Below are 26,264 nucleotides of genomic sequence, written 5' to 3'. Positions count from 1 at the left end.
GACAAGGATTGAATGATCTCTTTCTTATATGTTAATCTCCTTAGTTCCAACATATGAAAAGTTCTTGATTAAATCTCTCAGGGAGGAGGAAGCCATGTTAATGAAACTTTATCATTTCTGAAGTTGGTAAGGATTATTTGAGATGATTGCGATGATAACAATGATAGAGTTTTGAGATGCGGCGACATCGGAGATTCATAATAAGTAATAATTCTATCTGTAAAGATTATAATCGGAGTTTAGGTATGTTTTATTTTACTAGGGCGGACAGGGATATTGCAATGATCCTGGCTTTTGAGATCCAAATTGTGTTGACAGTTTGGTATGCTGCACCATCGTTGATTTGGGATATTGCTGCTCTGAAGAAACATACGAACTTCTCAAAATAAATTAATCTATGATGCTTTGGACATATGAAAAGATAAGACAATTGCTGTTGTTTACTTATGTTACAGAAGAGGGATATTCAAAACTATTATGTTTTATTGTGTAGTATTGGTTTCATAAATTAATAATATATAACAGCCAATGATTGCATGTAGTATACTATTTTCTGAGAGTAGATAAACATAGATTATTATGTTTTATTATGTTGGTTGCTTAATTAGATGTAGTGTATTATTATTTTTAAATACGAACATAAATTAGTAGGGGAAGGTTATGTCATTTTTTAAATGGGTAATAGGCTGAAGCCACAATTAATTGTTAATATTTGTTATGATTAATTATTACTTGTTAAGTTTCAATAGATTTGAACCCAAGACCTTCTACACAAGAGACTCACAATTTGCTATTTTTTTGGGCTTGTCTTGGAGATTATTATGTCTTATTGTGTAGTGTATGCCACTTTGTTGTGTGCAGTATATTATTTTTTAAGGATGAGAATAGATAATTTACAAAAATGATTATGTTTTATTGTGTAGTATCTAGTTTCCTTAAATTGACAGTACATAGCCTAGGAGATTATTATGTCTTATTGCCTATTATATGGTTCTCTTAAATAATTGTATATAACATGGGGGTGGTCACTTTATTGTATGTAGTATATTATTTTATTAGGATGAGAATATATAATGTAGAAAAATGATTATGTTTTATTTTTCAGTATCTAGTTTCTTTAAATTGACTATACATAATCTAGGATATTTTATTATGTCTTATTTTGTAGTGTACAGTTCTCTTAAATGATTATATATGACACACAGATGGTCACTTTATTGCATGTAGTATATTATTTTCTTAGGATGAAAATATATAATTTAGAAAAATGATTATGTTTTATTGTGTAGTATCCAATTTCTTTAAATTCATTGTACATAACATATAGATATTCACTGAACTATATGTAGCATACTACTTTCATAGAATTAGAATTAAAAAAAGGGAGATGATTTGTTTTGTTCTATACTATCTCATTATTTTAAATTATTTTTTTAGACTGAGAATAGATAAAAGGGAAACAATTATATTTTATTGTGTAGTAACACATTTTCTTAACTAGATTATATATTATAGGGAGATAGAAACTTTAGTGTGTATACTAAATTCCATTTTATAATGAGAATAGATAAAAAGGAGATGATTCTATTTTATTGTGTAGTGTTTGGTTTTCTTCAATTAATTTTATATAACAAGGAGATTGTTAGTTATATGATTTTTAAGAATCAGATTAGATAAAAGAGAGATGATTATTTTTTCTTGTGCAATATATTATTTTCATAAATTGATTATACATAACAAAGACATATTGTCAATTTATCGCATATATTATATTACTATTCATAGAATATATAAAAAAGGAGATTATTATGTTTTATAATGTAGAACATTATTTTTCTTAAATTGAATGTATACAAAATGAGTAAATTGTCACTTTATTGTATGTAGTATATTATTGTCTTCAAATGAGAAAGATAAAAGAGATGAGATAATTATGTTGGAGTATCCTATTTTCTTAGATTGATTATGTATAATAGGGAGATAGTCACTTTATTGCATGTACTATATTAATTTTATCGAATGAGCATAGATGAAAAATAGATGATTATCTTTTACTATGGAAAAAGTTATTTGCTTTGAATATTTAAATATATAAAAGGGACATGTTTATCTTTTATTTTTAGTATCTTATATTCTTATAGTCACTATAGATTATAAGTGTGTGGTTGTTATCCATAGCTATGCTAATAAAACTAATGACACCTTTTTCTAAGTAGATGAAGAGGTATAGATTCTTGTAAAATAAAAGAAGTGACAAAAAATATGAATTGAAAAATTAACTAGTAATGAGTAAATTATGTGTTTCTCTTAAAGTAATATGATCTTGAACATAATTAATTTATATGGTTATCTACATGTAATATTTGGCACATTATCCTCACTTAGTATTTAATAATATATATGTATTAATGATTTAAGTAACAATTTATTATGAGTTAGCCACCTTCTATGATGCTTGATCTAGTGTAGTAATCACTTACTCTCAACTTGAAAACTTTGAAGTTATAGGGGTGGCAATATGATTTAGTGTTCCTTTTCATTAACTAAGCACACAACAAGGGAGATGTTTAAAAAAAAAAGATTATTCATTTTAAATTTCTCCCAAGATTTTAAAACTAAAGTGGCATTATAAAAATAAAAATAAAAAACAAAGACAACTATTGAAAAGGCGAGCTGAAAATGTCTACGAGAATTTCAAGCAAGGGGAATACTTAGTTCTAGGTATGGAAAACTATTTTTGTATTTGGTTATTATATAGCATGTAAAACATTTTAGATACCCAAAATTAAAATATTTACCATTCTCTTGTAACATTTTACAAATAGACAGAATGTTTATTTTTTATAATATTTTGGATGCATCTTTGCATATACATATGATGAGGATGAGGATGAAATATTTGAATATATTCATTTAAAATCTAAAGATTAAAACCATATTTCAATATAGATTACAAAAAATGTGTATCTTAATATCACACTTTTATATAGTACACCCATTTACATTTATAAATGTTCTAATCTTTTAAATTGAATTTTCCAAGTAATATTATTTTAGGGGAGAGTTTCAAAGAAGATGATATTATTGAGTATTTATTACTCTATATAGAAGAGATGAAGTCAACAAAATAATAAAGAATTCATTAAATTTTATGCCTAATATGTTTACCGATATAATGGTAAGCTATTATGTTGATTTATTTGAAATTGAATATATATATATATATATATATATATATATATATATAGATATGTATGTATGTATGTATGTATGTATGCATGCATACACACACACACACATATATATACACACACACACACACATATATATATATACATATATACATATATATGTACATATATACATACATATATACATATATACATACATATAAATATATATTGATACATATTTACATATATATACATACATAGATACACACACACACACACACACACACACACACACACACACACACACACACACACACACACACACACACACACACATACATACATACATACAGTTTTAAATAAATCTTAGGATCAAACTAGCTCAAAGTTTCTCTCTCTATTTGTAACATTTAATTTCAAAATAAGTTGTTTGTGAATTTATATCATATCGAGAATCTTGAAACAAAATTAAAAAAGGTTCACCTTTTCCAATTTTATTTCAAGATTCTCAATTTGACATAAATTCACTAGTGACTTCTTTAAATAGTTTATCTTTTGTAACCTTTTCAGCACAAATTTCTTTCTTTCTTCAACCAAATCTACAAGACATCAATTGGCATCTCTAATGAATGTGCTCTCATCTTCTTCAAAAAATTCAAGCTTAGAAAATATCATGAACACTCTTCACATGCCAAGATCTTCATTTTCTCTAATACCAATTGTAGAATCTAAAATTGTGCAGAAGTAAAATAAAAGAGAAAAAAATAGAACACTTAGCACATAAACACACTATTTTTATTGATCTTCCATTCAGATATATTACATATTGCATCATATCATAAGAATTAAATTATGCAATCTTTTATAGATGTTGTGACCTCTTATCATAACATCCTTTTCTATTTTTAATTTTGTGTGCATAATCTTCAAACAAATATTTTTTAATCAGTTTGAGAAGTCCTATAACAAAAGAGTTTTGCAACTAATTTATCAAGATTGTAGAATTTGTTTGACATTATTTTTGGAAGAGGCTAAATTTTTTGAGGAAGAATAAAGATGCAACTGTAGCTATTAGAGAGTTTTTTTGATGATATTGTGAGAAGAAATGAAGTTTTATAAGAGAGGTTGAAAATATTAAAACAAGCAAAGATTGAGATTAATAATAAATATGCATATTTGTGTTAGAAATGCTTTAGAATAACCGGGAGGGGGTGTGAATCAGTTATTCAAGGTCCAAATGTCCAATTCAAAAATTTCATCAAGTAAAGTGTACCCATCTAACTATTTATTCATTCAAGCTTTAACTTTCCTATTCAACAAGTTACTGTAAATCAATATGCAAACATAACACATAAAAAGATCAACACATAACACAATGATTTATGTGGAAACCCAATTTGGGAAAAACCACCAGTAACATGCTACTCAATTCTCACTCTTCTGAAGTGATGCCCTATGAAAGGCCTGCCCTATTAAAGGCTACAAAACACTATTAAATGTGACCTGGTTAAAGGATTTAACCACCCTGTTAGAAGTGGGCCTGGTTAGAGGACTTTAGAACATACACTTGGAATGCCACCCTATTAAAGGATTTACAAATGGCTACTATGCCAACCTAAGTCCATAGGATTTTTACCCTAACTGATACAATTGCTAGAGAGTAACAATAAGGGGTTTTGACCTAATTACAGCATACAACTTAACTTGTAGATTTCATATCACTTCTTTAGCTCATAACATTGCCTAGCTTTTAGTCTTTGCAATTCTAACAACTTGCCCTCCCTTCAAGCTTTTCCTACTTGAGTCTCCATGCTCAATGTACCAGTGCAATCCTCTCTTTCTGATAACTAATTGAAGCAGAGTCTTGGTGCTCTGTTCTTCCTTCTCCTAGATGCCTTCTCCTTGACACCTTTCAACCTCTTTGCAATTTGGCACTCCAACAGCTCTTGGTTCTTGGTCTGTGACTCCTTAAATAGAAGTCTAGAATTTATTTTCTTGCTTGATTCTTTGCTCCTTTAATTTCTATTCGAATGGGTTAGATAGGATTCATTGAATCTAAGCCACATTTTGTTCCTTCTAGAAACATCATGAAGAATCCTCTTGAATTCACTCAAAAATAGCTTACATAGAATTATGTACCACCAGCTCATTATCCTTATCCTCCAACTGGTTCACAATATTCAAGGTAACAACTATGTTGACTTAGATCTGGTGAATCTTTGACTTTTCAAATAATGTAGTAGCTTGGCACTATTGAAATTCTGGTGCTCGACACATGTTGTGTTACTCAGCACTAGCTATGTTTTACTGATGCTTGACACCTACTATGAATTCACTTGGCATCCACTAAGATTTTTTTGATGCTTGGTTCCTTCTATATTGCTCAGCACCTGAAGTTTACTCAACACACACTAGATTTTGCATTTGCTCAGCTTAAACTAGCTTTCTCAACACTTACTAATGAACTTAGTTTAAGCTTTGTAGTCAACCTTGTTCCAACTTATACTTCCAGTGTTTCTAAGTGTGGCCAACCTTTGTATCTTCAAGTATGCTATTAATACATCATTTAACCATTGTCTTAGCTGATCCTTGCACTTCATTACAAAACCATAACTCAACCTTTCCCTTAGGTTCTCTTGTTACATCTTGTTGATTAAATCCTCTTCATCCATCAATTAAGTGATAGTACTTGGATCTTATAAGCAATTTTCATTCCTACAAGTAGCAGGTTTGACATCAATGATAAAATATTGATTGAAAATATTCTTTATTAACAATCTCCCTCCTTCAATCAATCTTCTTCTTACAATAATCTTTTTCAATTAGATTTCCAACAATTTGGAGGATAAAATGAAGAAATTAGAGGAGAATTTTTTTTTGAAAGAAGAGAATGAAATTTTAAGAGAACTTACACATAAAAGAAATATAAATATAAATTTTAAAATACATAACCGATCTACTACAATAGATTTGGGAAAACCATAATTTTTATTGATTTGTTTTCTCGCTTTAACATTTATCAATTCTTCTTCTAAATTATTCATTTTTTTTTCTTTTACTTCATTTAGTTGAGTTTCTAAGTCAAATTTCAAATTACACTTCTCCAATTTGGTCAATCTATTATTCAAAATATATTGTTTACAAATTAGACTTTCATTCTTCTTCTTAATATTATTTCCTATCTTCCATTGAAAAACATAAAAAATCTTACACAAAATCAGTTACCTAAAACTACAACTTCAATATTTCCTTTGAATTCATGAGAAACTTCTTTAAATAATCTATCTGCTCTTGTAATTTTTTCAGCACAAATTTGTTTCTTTCTTCAACGAAATCTACAAGACATCTATTCAAATCTTTGATGAATGTGCCCTCATCTTCTTCGAAAGATTATATACTAGAAAATATCATGAACACTCTTTGCACCACAAGATCCTCATCTGCTATAATACCAATTATAGAATCTAAAAACATGTAGCAAAAAAATAAAAGAGAAAAAAATAGAGTAAAATAGAACACTGTAAAATTTAACACATAATTTTTTCTTTTTTATTGATCTTTAATTCTAATCTATTACATATTGTGGGTTATCATAAGGTTTACATTATGTAGAATTTTATAGACATTACAACCTCTGATCATAACATTCTTTTCTATTTTTATATTCCATGCAAAATCTTCAAATCAATATTATTTTTAAAACATCTATTGTTATCATCATAACATTTGCCATAAATAAAAGAGACACAAAATATAATAAAATAGAGCATTTCAAGATTCAACACATAATAATAATATTTTTTATTGATCTTACATGCTGATCTATTACATATTCCAAGCTATCATAAGCATTACATTATGTAGTATTTTATAGAGGTTGCAGCCTCTTATCATAACATTCTTTTATATATTTTTTATTCCATGCATAATTTTCAAACAAGTATTATTTTTAAAACATCCATTGTTATCATCATAAAAATTTCCATCTTTACAATAAAAAGTCTTCTTCACTTCATTTTTATCTAGCCAAATAGGAGAACCTTCATCTATATCATTCATATTCAATCTGAATGGATCACTTGTACCACATAAATCATCACAAGCTCATGGCTTTGACTTCATGATCTTATTTTATTTTTCCAAAATATGCTTGAGAATCCTACAATGAAATATTTTTGTAAATAATTTGTCAAGGTTAGACAAGATTGCATAATTTTTTTGAGATTATTTCTTGAAATATCGTGACAAATTTGAGTACTAACAAAAATGCAATTGTAGTTGTTAGAGTTGTGGTTATCATAGTCATAATATTAAAGAAGACTTTGGAAGACACATAAAGTTTTAACAGTCTAATTTTTTGGCAAGGTAAGTCAAATCATTTTGTTTCAATGGAAAAAGTCAGAAAAAGAGTATAGAAGGAAAAGAAGAATTTAGAAGAAGAATTAAAAAATAATTAGTAAACATTATTTCCCTTTAAAAGATAAAGGGAAATAGTGTTTACTAAAGATTAACAAAGTAGTACTATAGGTCTAAAATATCTTGGTTAGGATATTATCAAAAAAATTGTTGGAAAATGAAGGGCAGGATAAAGTCAAAGGAGATTGCTACAAAAAGAAGTCAATACTATATCTATAGAGAAGTTTAACGTCAAAAATGATTGTGGGTTTTCCTAAATTTAAGAAGTTGGAGTTATTTAACCCAATGAAAGGAGTATAGGTTGATATATTATATGGTTGTTTCCAAAGTTAGTGATTGCATTTGTGAATTTTTTTATCAGGGAATGAAATCTAGTGACAAGTGTTGAATTTAAGCTTTTGAATTATTTTTCAATTTGAGAAATCCTCTAATGAAAGAGTTTTGCAAACAATTCTAGTAAATATTGGATAAGATTACATAATTTGTTTGAGATTATTTTTGAAAGAGACTAAAAAATTTGAGAAAGAATAAAGATGCAATTACAACTACTAGAGTTTTGGCTATTATAGTGAGAATATTAAATAAGACTTTGGAAGGTACATGAAGTTTCAAGACAATGTAGTACAAGGTAGGAAAATACTCAAAGGAGATGTCCTAGTCCCTAGTAACTAACCACAAAATGGAATATAGATTTAATAACATAGACATTTACATACAAACAGTGCCAATTATCATATGAATAGAATTACAATCACTGACTCTTATGAAATCATATTAGTATAAATAAATAAACATCTTTGGAGAGGTTTGGAGAATATCAAATTATTAGCAATCTATCAATAATACAATGATAAAGAGACATGATTAATTAATCAAAAAAATATGAGGGGGCTTGACCATTTTAGAGAGGATGTCTACTCATTGAGATACCTCCACACTGGTATAAGTAGAGGGTCTATGATTAAGGGAATGGGTTGTTTGTCTAATTGCCAAAATTTGTAAGATTTGCATCCAACATCCTTGGTTCTAAGGACTTCTAGGTTACATCCAAATACATCAACACTTTTAGTAACACTTATGCAAGACCTAGAAAGATATAACTACTAGCTAGCCCAAATCCACAGTCTGGTAGAGAACACCAAGAAGAACCTAAACTTTTGCTTGCAAGCCAGCAAGAAACCTTCTTATTTCCCAAGCCCACACCTAGCTATTAGCTCTACTAAAATTTTCTCTTCTCAACTATTTCATCTTCTCAATGTTACATGATTATGATTTAAGACTCCACAAGACCCTCTACTTATACCTAAATAAGCCATAGGTCGACCTCATTATTGATCTCTAAGACTATGTTACCTATTAGTGTCTAACACTTAGTCATTTGTAAGGAAGTGTTGGAAGGTCATCACTACAATTGAGACATCTAGAGAAGGCCAAGCTACAAAGGACTTTTCTATATTTATCACAAGTTGAAAAATTCAAAGGTTCTTGAATAACCCAGTAGAGATCAAGTCAACATACAAGTCATGTAACATAGAAGTAACATAGAAGAGACCAAGCATTTGGGAAGTCAGTTAATGATCAGTGAGTTAGTATATGCTAAGAAATTATGATGCAGGGGCATTCGAGGGTTAAGGTTGTTGACTCAGATGTGGGTTTTAGTCAAGATTTACTTCCAAGGGTCATAACTTTTAGCTCGATAAGTGGCCATTTTGACATTTTTTCGGGATCTTGAAAACTCATCTTGACCTTTGAAATTGGCTTTTAGTATTTTTTCCAATTTTTTTAGAATTTTTTTTTTTGTAATAAATCCGAAATAGTAGCTTTGATTTTGTTGATTAGTTGGCAATTTGTCTTGCCTTAGTTGGGGGCTTTTCTTGGGAAAAATTAGGATTCATAGGATAAGTTTTTAAAATTACCAAAAATGGAAATTTCCATTTTTCCTAAAAATTTGCCAAATATGGTAATTTTTGAAATTGTAATAAGTAGATGTTTTTTTCATTGTAGAGGTAGAGTAGAGTTGAAGAATTTTTTTTAATGAAGAGCTTGGTTATTCTAAAACACTTGTCTTGTGTCAAATTCAGATTTATTATTTAATGATATTGGGGTTACATCATTTCGTATCAAAGTAGTAAGATGGCTGGGAGAGGAAGAGGAATAGGAAAAGGAGGTGTCACGCTAATGCAAAGATTGGTACTAGATATGCAAAGGGAGATTGACCAACTCAATGAGAGGCTAGATAATCAAGAAATACAAAGAGGAAATGGTACAGATGAAGAGGGAGAAAATGAAGACAAGAGACTAGGAGAACTAAGCTACAAAGATAGGGTTCTTAGGGCTTTAAAAGGAAGGAGTGAAGCAATAAAAATTGATGTTTCAGACTATGCAAGTAGTCTTAAGCCAGAAGAACTAATAGACTGGTTGAATGAGATGGAATTTTTTTTTGAATGGAAGCCCATGACAAAAGAAAAGAAGATGAAGTTTGCATGCACAAAGCTAAAAGGACATGCAATGATATGGTGGTGTAGTGCCTACCCTAGTTGCATTTCGCTAAGATTGATTTTCATATTTTTCCTTGTGAGTCCTAGTGTATTTTTTATTAATTAGGTCTAATTAAAAGATTTAATTAATGACTTAATTAAATGGAAAATTAATATGATATTTTATTATTTAATTTTATTGGGAAATTAATTAAATAAAAGAATTAAATTTGGAGATGAAAATTATAAGTTCAAAGTTGGAATGCAATAATAATTATTTAACTTAATAATAATATGTTTAGTGTCCATTTTTTAATAAATGTTAAATAATATTATTATTTAAGTTAATGAATATTTTATTAAATTGAGTTTCCAAAAATAAATTGGGAAAATGAATAAATTTATTAAAAATGTCATGATAAGTGCATAAGTGCATAAGATTTAAAAATTAATAAATTTTTTTAAAAAAGGGTCAAGTAAATATTAAATAAAGTAATGTGAACTATTATTCACCTAGGAGTATGCGTACCCCTTTTATGCACAAGTTGTCTATGACATGAGAGTTAGTGCACTGATTAAGCACATGGTGTCTACAACCTCGTTATTCTTTTTTCGTTGCCTAGAAGGTGGGATAAGGCTTGCGCTGAGTTGTCAATGCTTATCTCTTAGTTCTTTCTAGACACATTCTAGATGCATCTTAGAGGCCTTTATATAGAGGCTCTCCTAGTGTATACGGACATCCTCATATGCTTCTACAAGCACTCCTAGTAGCTGGGGGTTGGTTTGATTCTTGGAGGAGCTGTGAATATTAGAGGAAGAAGAAAAGACTTGGTTTGCAAGGATGGCATATTATGTTGCTTTAGGAAGGGATCTATGGAGGGTAGATCTAGAATATCTCAATGATCAAGGGATACACTCAGTCAATGCACAAGCCCATTCATGGGATTGATTCTAGATTTCTCTTGAAGTCCACTCGATGAATAATACACATGTACACCTTCATGAGGAAATGAGTCAAAGTTTTTTGTAGACCTTGTCAAATGGGTGATAATTCTTTGCTAGCAACTGCGGGTCAAATTACATTTGGAGGATTGGCTAGTGTAATAACCAAGCATGGGTATGCTTTTCTCCACCTCCATCTCATGTTATTTTGCAATGTCTGATGTGTGTCTCTGATACAATGCTCATTATTTTATACTTAGTATCACTATCACTGTAAGTTCACAATACCGATTGGCATTTTTTTGTCTACGATTTATAATGCCTGAGAAAGCATCCATTTCATACCTTATGTTTCCATCGAATTGTGGTAGATGCTCTGATTTGGAGTCAAAAATAGTCCGTCTAGTTTCTTTATTAAGGTCAAACAATGGAGAGTGTGAGAAAGTAATCATACCATTGGATTCAGTGAACTTCGAAATAGAAAAAAAAAAATGTATTACAAGAATCCACAATTTACTTTTTTTGGTATAGACAAAATGTGTTGTTCAGATAATGCTTTTGATGATGTGGGATCTCCCTTTGTATAATAACGCATTGATCCTTGTTTGTCCTCTACTGATTTTATTATCCCTTTGATGCCTATCATCTTGGTGGATTCGTTCACTATTGATATCTTGGCGTATTTTATCTAAATCCTTTTCTTTTCTTTCGACATATAGTACTGGTTGAAAATGAATTTAACTCTCCTTCTTATTAAATGCTACAACTCCTGGGTCTATCCTCTACTTCAAACCATATTAGATCATGTCCTCTTTCTTGCATTAACAGGTCTTCCACCGTGGTAGAGCCAAAATCTTGTCCATGACCTTATTACTCTTTCCCTTGTCTTTTGTGTGCTATGCTTTACTCCTGCTTTACTCCTTCAGTTGATGAAGTTTAATTGGGATTTGAAAACACATACTTTATTTTTTGTTGGCTACTCATCTGAATGGGTAATAATAAGAATATTTAGTTAGCTTTCAATTCAATTGGACTATGGTCATTGTTTTCTTTGATATGCCAAAAATGATGACTCGAAACCCAATTTTTCCATCATCGTGTCACTGGGTTTTTCCTACACACACTGGGTTAGTCATAGTCGACTTGAGTTAGTTGAAGATCCATAATCTATTTCGTACACATTTTTCAATGATCCATGATAAGCTTGGTTTTATTGGTGTCTAATCTAATGCCAAATCTTAGTCTTATAACTTCCACAATAGGATTGTTTGTAGATTTAATGCTACCTCCTATGCACAATCAGCTCATAGAATGGCGGTCTGGGCATATGAATTTGCATTAAGAATTGAGAAAGAAGCATGTAAATGTGTAACTGAAACAAATTCAGTACACCAAATATTTTTGATTTAGCTGGAGGTAATTCCAGTGTGGGAAATCTTATTCTATATATTACCTACAATTCGCTACCAACTGAGAAATAGTGTTACTAGTCCACAACAATATGTCACAAGCAAAATCCTTTCTCTCGTATGACACACCTCTAAATTGATCTTACGTTGACAACTATATAATAAGCCAGTGATATTAAACATAAGGAAAATTTTAATACTGTTAAAGCTTAAGTATTAATAAATATTATAGTGTGGTCAAAGAGGAAGAATTAAAGGATATTTTCAGCTAACAAATGGTTGATAAGAAAATTATGCAAAACGTACTGAACTGGTAAAGGTCTAACAATGATAGTGGCTTCATTGGTTGTCAAAAGTTTCTCTACTTCTTTTGAAGATCCTCTCTATCAAATTTTAACATCGAACACTGATCTAGTATCGTTCCATCAAATTTACTCTAGACAAGCTTGGTCTCAGATTATATTTGTAGATTGATACATTCAGCTTGGGTTCAATTTTCAGAATAATTCTTGATGTTACAGGTGACATATCTGAAATGTAGTCAACAATGATTACTTGTCAACTTATCTTGTAAAGAAATTATTTCACATGCTATAGTCAACCTTTATTCTTTTGGCTATAAGAATCTTAACATTAGATCTTTAAGAGTTGTTTGAGTTGATGCTTAGATTATTCGAGTGGGTGCTTATAGGTTACTTTAGGATATGGCAGCTAGCGATTGCCTCCAAGTTATGTAACATATAATATCTTGATTGGAGGCACTTGTGAGGAGGCTACAAGAGGCAAAGAAGCTCAAGAAGTGGCTAGAATAGTATATTGGGAAATGCTTGGGTTCTGCTTAACAAGGTTAATATTAATTTTTCTACAATTGCTATATAAAAAGAGTGCATGTCAATGATTCTTAGATTAGATTCTTGGGACAGAAGAGAGAGAAAGTAGATTGCCAAACCCATAACAATAGACATTCAGCTAAAATCCTAGGAAAATAAAATAAAATAAAAGGGTGAGTTGAAGTGAGTGAAACATGCATAAAGAACTTTAAAATGCCCTTTATGGTAAAGTTATAAATATTACTAAAGTCTTAATAATAGTTTTTAATTATTGTTAGATAAATTTATATTTATTAATATTAATATATGTTGAATATTATTTGTTATTTAATATATATTAATGTTATTATATTAACAATGCTAAAGGAAAATGAAGTATTAATTTGAGGAGAGATATTAATGTAGTTTTGGTATTTAGAGTTTACTAATTAACTTAATTAAAATTAAGGTTAATTATTAGAGTATGTTATAAATTGAAGATTTTAAATTATTCAACTATTGTTATCGATAATACTAGATTCATTAGAATTGCAAATTTAATTATTGGGAATCAACCAATAATTTAATTTAATGGGGATCAAATTAAATTTAACGGAAATGAACTCATTTTATAGTGAAGTCATGGAGTCTTTCGTTAGTATTATTTTGAAATATTTACCGATTGCTTGTTGAGGAGTGGTAGATATTGTGAATTGTCATTTAATGTCTTTCAGTTGCTCGTATAGAACTATTGTAGATAGTGTGGATTATCTTATGATACTTTCTAGTTGTTTATTTACGACTAAGTGATTTACATGATTCTTGATTTATGGTTCATAAGCGTACACCAGAGGTGTTTGAGACATCTTTTATACTGTTTATGTGGTTGCATGTCATGATATGTCTCGTGATTCAAATTGAAAATAATATTTATGAGGTTTACCTTGTTGAGCATTTATGTGTACTTTGTTGGAAGTACCAGCTTATATTTAGGTTACCTATTAAGAAACCGAGTTTGATTATTGTGAATGTTGTGGTATGGGACACAACTGTGTCTTATGAGGTTTTCTAGGTACATGTCTTTGGGAGTGGCTTGCAGTAGGGGTCCGGGGCCCAAAGTGGTCAGTACCAGGGTAACCTATTGCAAGTTATGTAATAAGTGATAATCTAGTAATTAATAATTTTGGGGAAGCACACTAAAAAGATAAGTTAGGGATATTTAACCTACCCATAGCTTGAGTGCTTGTATAGACTAAGGATGGGAATGGGATGATTGCCTCATCTTCATGAGAGGGCTTTCTGGTTTCACATGTGCCACGTTGAGGGTCCGGGGTTCAGAGCAACCAGTCCAGGGTAACTCAATGCTTGAGGTTCTGAGGTCTATTGAGAGACCAGTCCAGGGTAACTCAAGTAGCCATGTGATGACACTCCTTAGAATGTAGCCTAAGTCTCCTCTATAGAGTTTGTGTGTACCTCTAATGGTGTACTTATTGTTGAATGTGCTTATTGTGATTATTGATTTTCATTGATGATGATTGGAGATTTTTGGATGATGTACTCTTGACATTTGGATTTCAACTTGAGTTTATCTCCTTTAGCACATTCTTTGTTGGCATTTACCTTCCTTCTATTCTTGGATCATTATGATGGATGTTATATCTTATGTTAGATGTTATTTGCTAACATGATTCTTTATATTGATGATTAGCAAGTGATAGACAATGCTATTTACATATAAAATCATCTTGTGCTTTATTTTTTATGATTAGATTTCTCATGCATATGTTGTAGCTTGTTAGATTTCTTTCTACGTATGATGTAGTATGTTTTAGGAGTGACATTCCTACTATGATAATGCTGATGATTTCTTCAGTGACTTGGGATGTTACGCACGGAGGGATCGCTAGGGCCCACGATGGTCTAATGATGCTATTGACGGTTGGGAGGAACCACACACTTAGATTAATTATGTTTTATGATGGATGGTTATCTTTTACGATGATTGTTATGTCCTTAGTGACGAATGGATGTATCATGTATGTTATTAGTTTCATTTACTTGAATTTACTTGTATCATGGAATTAATAAGGTTGATGAATCATTAGCTTTGCATTTTTATATCCTTTTTGAGCCATTCATACCATGTGACATGTACAATAGATGATTGAGCATTCTGAATTGATTTGCCAAAATGCATTTAGAACAAATGAATTTCATCAACTTTAGACTTTCTATAATTTGTATGGATGTGGTGGTAGTTAGACTTAGTTTCAATTTAATTTAAGTGTGGCTCAACATCCAGGGATCCTTAAAGAATGTAATCTATTATGTATCCTTCAGATGATTGCATGTCATTTCTTCTGCTACTATGTGTTTGAGGTGTATGGTGTTATCATTCATGTTTCAAAAATAAAATTTGTTTGGCAAACTTAGTAGAAAATTAGGTTAATTCTTTTGGGTCCCTTGGTGGGGCGTTATAGGTGGGATCACCTCCAAAAGGAACAAGTTAGAAATGGAAAGCAGAAGATTAAGACATGGATCAAGATGGAGAAAAAGTTGAGAGAAAAATTCTACCCATGGATTATTCACAAACCCTCATTTGTAGATTCTAGAATTTGAAGCAAAACTTGTCTTCAATGCAAGACTACACAAATGAGTTCTACAAGCTATCCATGCGCATATAACATCAAGAAAATAATGAGTAGATGGCTACTAGATATGTTAATGGCTTGAAATTCTCTATTCAAGATGAATAGAGCATGCATCATGTTAACAGTATGGATGAAGCTTACCAACTAGCTCTAAAAGATGAAGAAAAGCAAAATAAGAAATATAACTAGAGGAATAGAGGTGGTCTAAGGGGCAAATCAACTCCATTTTGGGGAGGTTTTAATAGTGGTCGAGGAGAGATTTTTCAAGGATTTGAAAGAAGTATAGATACTAGGCAAGATCCTCTTAATCAAGAAAGTGGGAGGGGGTTTCAGTGAGGTCGAGGCTACGGAAGTGGAAGAGGCTAGGAAAACCAGAGAAGGCCTTTCACTTGTTTTAGGTGTAGTGAAGAAGGCCACAGGGCTTTTGAGTGTTCCAATTTCAACATGCAAGATAGAAATCAAGGAGGACCATCTAGAGTGAACCTAGCCTAGGCTGGCAATGAGTCTGAACAAGAAGTACCTCCATATATGGGAGAAAGCCTCATGATGAGAAGGAAAATGATTATTCCAACCAAGGAGGATGTGGAGGAGAAAGGAATAGATGATTCATGGCTCAGGACCAACATATTTCAGAGAAGGTGTACCTCAAGGAGAAAGGTATGTCAGATAATTGTTGATGGAGGTAGTTGTGAGAATATGGTTTCTAAAGAAATGGTAGATAAACTAAATCTCCAGTGTAAAAAGCACCTTAGTCCTTATCAGATTGCATGGTTTAAAAAGGGAAGTGAAGTCATAGTAGATAAGAGATGCTTTGTTAAATTCTCCATAGGAAAGGTCTACAAGGATGAGCTATGGTGTGATGTGACTCCGATGGATGCATGCCATGTCCTCTTGGGTCATCCTTGGTAGTATGACTGAAAGGTTGTTCATAATGGGGAAAAGAATACTTACACCTTCTGGAAGGATGGATCTAAGGTAGTCTTATTACCTCTAAAAGGTGATGGAAAAATTGAAAGTATGCTATCTAAAAAGGAACTTGTCAAGGAGATGAAAGTGATAGGGTGTTTTTATGCATTGGTAGTACAAAAGGAGAAAGAAGAAGACTTGACTATACCACTAGAAGTAGCTGCAGTATTGGAAGAATATTTAGATGTCATTCCAAAGGAGCTATTTGATGGACTTCCCCCAAAATGAGATATTTAACATCATATTGATCTTATTCTAGGAGCAAGTCTTCCCAGAATGAGTCCAACACAACATGCAGAACTGGACAAACAAGTGATTGAGCTCATAGAAAAGGGGTTAGTACAAGAAAGCATGAGCCCCTATGTTGTCCCAACTTTATTAAATTCAAAGAAACATGGAACATAGAGGATGTGCACAGATAGTTGAGCCATCAATAGGATAACCATTAGGTATCATTTTCCTATCCCACATTTGGATGACATGCTAGATATTCTTGCTGGAGTGAAGTATTTCTCTAAGATTGATCTACAAAGTGGGTACCATCAAATCTGCATCAGAGAGGGGGATGAGTGGAAGACAACTTTCAAAACTAGGGATGGTTTGTATGAATGGAAGGTTATGCCTTTTGGTTTATCCAATGCACCTAGTACTTTTATGAGTCTCATGAACATTGTGTTGTGTCCCTACATTGTTAAGTTTTTAGTAGTTTATTTTGATGATATATTGATTTTTAGTAAGGGAAGAGAAGAACATATACAACATTTGAGGATAATATTTGAGGTATTGAGGAGAGAAAAGCTCTATGCTAATTTAAAGAAGTCTAGGTTCATGCAAGAAAGCTTGGTTTTTATAGGATTTGTCATTTCTGCAAATGGTGTCAAGATGGATCTAGAGAAAGTTCGAGCCATTCTTGAATGGCCTAGTCCACATAGTATCACTGAGGTGAGAAGTTTCCATGGCTTGACTACTTTCTATAGAAAGTTCATTTAGAATTTCAGCAGCATTGTAGCACCTGTGACAGATTGCACTAAGGGTCGAGAGTTCTCATGGGCCAAAGAGGCTGAAGAGAGTTTCCAATACCTAAAGAAGAAGGTCACTGAAGCTTCAGTACTAGCACTACTAGATTTTGACAAAGTGTTTGAAGTGGATTGTGATGCCTCACATGTGGGCATTGGTGCTATACTTATCCAAGAAGGTAAACCCATTGCCTTTTTTAGTGAAAAATTGAATGATGTGTGGAAGAAATATTCTACATATGATATAGAATTCTATGCAATTGTGCAAGCTTTGAGGCACTAGAAGCATTATCTCATTCCAAAAGAATTTGTGTTGTTTACAGACCATATTGCTTTGAAAGATTTGAACACACAGAAGAAATTGAACACTAGACATGCAAAGTGGGTCTCTTTACTACAAGGGTATACCTTTGTTCTAAAGCATAAAGCAGGGAAACAGAATCAAGTTGTAGATGCCTTAAGTAGGTGAGTTGTTCTTCTAAATATCATGGAAATAGAGGTGGTTGGCTTTGATGCAATCAAAGACTTGTATGAATCCAATAGTGACTTTTGGGAAGTTGTTAATCAGTTGAAGAATCCAGTACCTGAACATGCAGATACTATTCAAGGTGATTATCTACTACAAGATGGTTACTTATTCAAGGGAAAGAAACTATGTGTTCTTGTAGGCTCAATGCATGAAAATATTATTCAAGAATTTCATAGTAGTGGTATGGCTGGACATGTCAGGAAGGATAAAACAATAGCTTTGGTGGAAGATAAGTACTATTGGCCAAAAATGAAGTGAGATATCACCAGGTTTGTGGAAAGGTGTCGAGTTTGTCAAGTAGCCAAAGGGTACTCATAGAACATTGGATTATACATGCCATTACTAGTACCAGTTAGACTGTGGACAAATTTTAGCATGGATTTTGTATCGGGATTGCCACATGCACAGTGAGCTAATGACTCTATTTTTGTAGTTGTGGAGAGATTCTCAAAAATAGTTCATTTCATTGCTTGTAAGAAAACTAGTGATGCTACTAGGGTGGTTGAGTTATTCTTTTTTGAGATAGTTAGATTGCATGGTGTTCCTAAAACAATCACCTCTGACTGAGATACCAAGTTCTTGAGTCATTTTTGGCAAACGTTATGGAAGAAAATTGGAACAAAATTACTATTCAGTAGTGCTTACCATCCACAAATAGATGGACAAATAGAGGTTGTTAATCATAGTTTGGGTAATTTGTTGTGATGTATTGTTGGAGATAAACCCAAAAAATGGGATTTGGCATTGCCTCAAGTAGAATTTTCTTATAATAGCTCAATGAATAGGTCCACTAGTAAGTGACCATTTCAAGTTGTTTATGGACATAACCCTTAGGGTGTTCTTGATTTGGTACTGCTTCCTTTAGGTGACAGAGTTAGTGATGATGGAGAATACTTTGTAGAGAAGCTCCACCAGTTGCAAGAAAATGTAAGACAAAAGTTGCAGGACAGCAATGAGTGGCACAAAGCTTCTACAGATGCTACTTGAAGGTATCAAGTTTTTAATGTAGAGGATCTACTGATGGTTTACCTCAAAAAGGAGAGGTTTCCTGCTAGGACTTATCATAAATTAAAATATAAGAAAATTGGTCCCTACAAGATTTTGAAGAAGATTAATGATAATGTATATGAGGTAGAGCTCCCAAGTGGTCTTGATATATCTCATGTGTTTAATATTTTTGATTTGTATACTTTCCATTGTGATGATACCTCTGTCAAAAAGAGGACGAGGTAGACTAGACACACACCATACCCATCTAAAAGAGAGAAAAGGTTGCATAGATTCTAGACAAGAAGACTATTTAGACTCATCAAGGTGACTACAACAAATATCTTGTATAGTGGGAAGGGTTGGCACCGACAAATAGCACTTAGATTACGGAATGGGAGTTACAAAAGCTGGATGAGCCTAAAAGGAAGTAGTTTGAGGACCGAAACTCGTAGGAGCTTCATTCTTTTCAAGCAAGGGAGAATGATGTAGGGGCATCCCAGGGTCAAGGCTATTGACTCAGATGTGGGTTTTCGTCAAGATTTACTTTTGGGGATCATAACTTTTGACTTGGATGTGGGTTTTGGCTGAAATTTTATAGGTAGTTGCAGTAGATAGAGCTATTTGGATTGATAATCAAGCTCTGCTCGATAGGTGGCCATTTTGACATTTTTTTGGGATCATGAAAACTCATCTTGACCTCCAAAATATACTTTTAGTGTTTTTTCCAATTTTTTTAGAATTTTATTTTTCAAATAAATTTGAAATTGTATCTTTGATTTCGTTGATTAGTTGGCAATTCATCTTGTCTTAGTTGGGGGCTTTTCTTGGGAAAAATCAGGATTCATAAGATAAGTTTTAAAAATTACCAAAAATGGAAATTTTTGTTTTTCCCAAAAATCTGCCAAATATGGTAATTTTCAAAATTGTAATAAGTAGATGTTTTTTTCATTGTAGAGGCAAAGTAGAGTTGGATAATTTTTTTTAATGAAGAGCTTGGTTATTCTGAAACACTTGTCTTGTGTCAAATTCAGATTTACTGTTTAATGATATTGGGGTTACATCAAATTAGAAGCCAAGTGACAACATGAACGTTAGTTATGATCAACCATCAAAACATTCAAGTGTTGAGTAAACCATTTTTGACATATAAGGTTGTAATTGCACAAACACTTATCTAAATCATTTTAGCTAACTTCTACAAGACATTTAAATATTATAGAGATAATTAAGGAGGCAATTATAGATTTTTTAAGATGACATTAACCCATAGAAAAATAGATTAGCTAGTTAGAAAATTAGAAGTAAAAATGACAAAAGGATAGATTATGGATCATTGATCCTAATCTAGAACATTCTATGATTATCTACTTAAGAAGGGTTCATACCCTAAATCATTATGAGAGAGTGGAAGAGAAGTGAAGTAGTGAGCAAGATAAGTATAGAGTGAAGGAAGGTTAAGTCTAAAAGGAGATTAGATAGATCAATTAGTGCAATGAAGGATAGAAAAAAAATATTAGATAAGGAGATCAAATTGAGATTTTGAAGAGAAAAATGAATGATTAGGTATCGAATTAGTTCTAATAGCTTAAGTCAGGGAAAATCTCTTAACATGGTGTTTCTAACATACCTTATCTTAATCTCCTAATAGAGTCCTTACTTTATTGTAAGTGGAAAATCCTTTAACAAGATAAGACCTAATATTATTAAATTCTCTTAGCAAGATAGATCCCTTAGAGAGTAGATTATCTGATATGTTCAAATTGTAGCCCTAATCGATAGACTTTTCAATTGCAGTAGTAAAGATTTGTGGGTTTCATCCCTACCCAAGTTTTACCTTCAACTTGAAGTGATTTTGGGTTACCAAAATTATTGTGTTGTGTGTTGATATTTTACATGGATGTTATTCTTAAATAGATTTCATTTTAACATTATATTTTTATGATTATATGTTATGCGATTTGAAATATAAGATGGATTAGGTGGAAATATAGTAAATTTTTAATTAGAGAAAAGTTTTATAGATCTTTATTCACCCCCCCACTCTCAATATCTTTTTTCTCAATAAGATTTCCAACAATTGGTATCAGAGTACAATTCTGTTGAATGAATCATAATAGCTTGACAACACAAGATATTGAAATAGATGAATAAAAAATGGGAAAAATCATTGAGTATCATACGATTGAAATCTAGAACATATTTCAACAACTTGAAGGAGAAAAAGACGAGTTAATGAAATCCTTAAAGAAAAGGAAATATTTGGCCATTTAGTAGAATGAAAAGCTCTACAAGGAAGTTAATACACAAGGATTTCTTAACAGTGGGAATATTGATGATAGTGATGTAGCAATAATAGATCTATTGGAGAAGAACAACATCCTGAACAAAGAAGTCAAAGAACTCAAGAGAGAACAAGAAATACATTCAATAAGACAATGTGAAGTGATTGAAAAAAAAAAAAAAAAGTTGAAGAAGACAAAAGACAAATTGCTACCATACTTGAAGAAAGAGCATTTGATGTACAAAATCTTACAAATAATTAGTTGGACATGATGATCTAGGTGTTAATTATAAATCAAGAATTGAACAAAAAGGACATAGAGATCACAAATTTGAGATTACAAAGTGACCAATTAAGGACTGAGTTGAGATCTAAGAAATAAATACTAGGAAGAATGAACAAACCAAGTAAAGCTATAAAATAATTTGAATAACTGATGAGATCACCAAGGTCATCCAATGATACTTCTTGTCTAGAACATGTCAAGCACTCTTCATCTACTAAGGAAGAAGAATCATCAAAGAGTGGTGATAAATAAAATACCAAATCCAAAGACAAACTTGCTTGTCATCAATGTGGTAAACTTGGACATACTGCTAACATAAGAAGAAGAAGAAGAAAAATGGTATAGAAAACCCTAAACCTAAGTTTAAACTAGCAATCATTTTAATTACAAGAAACAAGGACACCAAGCACATGAATATAAGACAAATAAAAGTAATGAACCTATTGTATCTAGATTTGGAGGATAGTGTTATACTAGTCAAAAATATGGACATAGAGATCATGAATGTAGATCCAAGGAAAAATATAAGTGAACATATGAAAAGAAAACACATGCACCTAATCAAGGTACCTCTTACAATTGGGATTACTACACATGGTATAATTATCATTATTGTGTTGAGTATTGTGACATTCCAAAGAATTGCATTGAGACACATTTTAGAGGTAACTATAAGAAATAGTTGAATGGAAACCTAGTTTATTTTAGCTGTCTTAAGGTTGGACATATTTTTAAGAACTATAGTACCCAAGTGTCAATACCAAATAGTTAAAATAATAAAGGAAAAGGTAAAGTTAATATGAAAAAAACATGGAAAGAGGTAGTAGAAGCTAGAAGAAATGAAGAAAGTAAAGATGAGATCAAAAAATCCAATGGATCAGGTGATCACACCACATCTAACAAAATAAAGAAAGCATGTAATCGATTGTATACTTAAATGATATATCATACATTAGTTCCCAAAATGTAAAGAGATTAAAAGTCCATATTAGTATGAGTCAAGATGCATTAGGAAAAATATAAGAGAAGTATTAAATAATGGAGTATCTTTTACTATCAAGTGCCTAGCATTAGTGATACAGTCTATATTGACTAAGCATTATAATATAAATCGAGAGCTTACATTGACCATGTTGATGTATTGGTCGATCAAATTGGTATTGATTGACCAAGGTGATAGTGATCAAGTATTTGAATGAAAAAAGGTGTGAAAGGCCAAGATAGTTGTTGTGAACCTACCTAAGTACAAACACATTTATTGTAGACCTAATTGAACAGATTGAAGGTATATATATCAAATTTTGGTATTCATTTTCATTTACCAAGCAATTTTTAGAGCTCAAGTGATTCAAATGTGATTTCAACAATATAGAAAGCAAATCACAAGGTGCCATTGGAAAATTGAAGGATCGTAGTAAGTTAAGTTTTCTAATGCCAAGTAAACTAATTTTTTGAAAGTTATTTGAAGAAATTTTTGAACCCTAGTTTAGAGATGACATCATCCATGTTTATGTCTATGAAAGAAATGTTGAAAGAGAGAAATGCACAGATTGTGAGGAATGATCAGTGTCCCCCACTAAATTTCCAAGACTATCTAACTATTGCATTGAATTATGATTAATTTGGCACCCTATCATGAATTCCACCAATGGTACTAATAGTTCATGATGTACGATCATGTTATGTGTAAATTTAGAGAGATTAGAGAATATGAACTTCGCGTGGCATATGACAAATTGTGTGAAAATGGAGTGTTGAGGGATGAGCACAAGGTTGTTGCTAAGAAAGGGATGACCCATGACCTAAGTCAATAAGAAATGCCACAAGAAATGTTGCCGAGAAACAAATGAAGGAAAATTGGAATGGTTGTGGCATGTTAATTGATGGGATTGATGACCCTATCACTAAGTTCACAATATGTATAATTGCACACAATTCTATTAGTCAAGCCTACTGAATAGCATTCCTTACATTACAATAAACCTTTGATTAAAAATTGTGAAGTCATAGTTATGATCTATCAAGCTACAACTAAAAAAATTGTTAGAAACTCTTGAAGTGATTAAGGAAATCCAAGAATACGTCATGTAAGTTTGGTTCCCTACTTGTGTGTATATTTTTCTATGTACAAAATTCATTCCCTACAATAGGAACAATTTCATGGGAAAGAAGTAGGAAATGCATTGAGTAGATAAGTGACTTTATAAGTCAATTAGGAGATAATCTTCAATCTGTAATGGACAACTCTTTATAAGAATTTAAGAATAAGATGAAGAAAAAAGTGAGGATACCTAAGTCAATTGTGGATAATTGTTTTGATGATATATGTTTTATGGTAGATATATATTTTATATATGCCTAAGAAGTACTACTGAGGATTGCATGGTTGAGGCCAATGTAATACGAAGTTAATTTTGATGAAGTGACAACAACGATGACTGCACTTCTATTTGAATAAATTTATGTAAATTCCTACCCATTTGATACATATGACACTACCAAGAATAGAATGACATAAAAAAAAAAAAATCTAAAGATAGATAAGAAAATAAAGAAGGATCTTAAGGGAAAACATGTCAAAGAACAACTTCAAATTACTAAAGGAAAAGGTGAGGATGAGGAATTTGAAGAAGCCTAGTGTAAGAGCACCTAGGGGTAAGGCAAAATCCTAAGACAATTTTGTCTTGTGAATGGTCTAGCCAAACATTAAGTGAATAAGGACTAAGTATAAGTTCCCATGAGGTCGTGAGGAAGTGTGGTTAAGTAGGAGCTAAGGTTGATTCTTGTTTTTAGGCAATTATGTCCTATTAAGCATAAAATTTCTTAAAATTGCCCTATAAGGAAAAACATGTAAAAATACCTAGAATGGGGAAAGAAGTGCTTGAAAAATGGTCCTTACATGTTTTAGGTCCAATTTGTAAGGATAAAAACCAAACAAGACAAGTTTGGAGACCTAGAATGCAAAATTTCTCATTGACAGCTTTGCTATTTTGGCAAAATTGCAAATATGGTAGAATTCTTCAAAAGAGTTGTCCATTACAAATTGAAGATTATCTTCTAATTGACAATTTTTTATTATGTTTCACTCTGTATTAGGACGGTTAACTGTATTATATGTATTTTTTGACTTCATAGATCATGTTATGACATGTTAGACCATGTATTATATTTTTATGACTTCTTATCATGCTAGTGTATGCAATATAGATTATTATGTTATCATGTTGTACATATGAACCATTTTCTTTAATGTTACATGTTGTATTCATTTAATGACACATTTTGTAAGTATATGGTACATGAACAATAATTTTAATTATTTTAATTATTTATATAGGGATATTAATTTAAACATATTTGAATGTAAAAGTACAATGGAAAAAAATAGAAGGTCATTACTTTAATTGACAATTAATTTATAATATCAAGTGCACACCTTTAACTTTCAAATAGAAGTAAACTCTTGTTTCTAATGTTTACAAGATGTTTCACAATATATGTAAGACAATGTGAATGACATAAATAGAAGTGAACTGAAAATATAAAAATGGTTCAACACATTTCTTCAAATGAGGTCTTACAAAATGAAATTGTAAAACAAAAACATGTTAATAAAAGCATAAATTAATATGATCTATCTAAATTATGTAAATATGTGTATTTTGTATGTACTCACTATGTGTAATTGCACAATATGTTGATGTTTGATCCACCTTAAACATTTAAATTTGCATAAATTGTAATTGAGACATGAATAAGAAGTATATATGAGTTCTCTAATTTCCTATTGACAACACATATTTATATTTAATTTAATTATTTAAGTACATATATAAAATAGGACATAAAGAAAAAGACTGACATGTGTTTGATTGAAATGTAGTTATCCCATTATATCATCTGCATCCTCTCTATTTTGCAATCAATATATGATTGTCTCATGCTTATCCATTGAAATTGTCCATAATACCTTATTGGCAGGTCTCCCTTTGTACCTTTCTAATTTGATATTCATTGCCACAACTAAATGAGAATAGTGTAAAATCTTCTTTTCAGATTGGTAGTCTTCAAATGCTGGTAAACCATTTCTTCTTGTTAGGTATGTATGTAGCCAAGTGCTAGCTACAATGACAGACCCAATTAGATATTCAAAACCATCATCATCTACTTGATGACATATCAAATTTTTTTTAGGTTCCACACATCTAGCTAGCCAATACCTAGTCTGTTCATCATTATCATTAGGTGCAATAACAACATAAATATGTCCTAAAAGATAAGATAAAGTACATAAACACTTTAATCACATGTGTACATAA

The sequence above is a fragment of the Cupressus sempervirens genome, chromosome 1, assembly GCF_028749045.1.
Source record: "Cupressus sempervirens isolate cs-2001-9-10 chromosome 1, ASM2874904v1, whole genome shotgun sequence".
Taxonomy (NCBI): domain Eukaryota; kingdom Viridiplantae; phylum Streptophyta; class Pinopsida; order Cupressales; family Cupressaceae; genus Cupressus; species Cupressus sempervirens.
The sequence above is the reverse complement of the archived record's forward strand: the minus strand, read 5'-3'. Positions refer to the sequence as shown.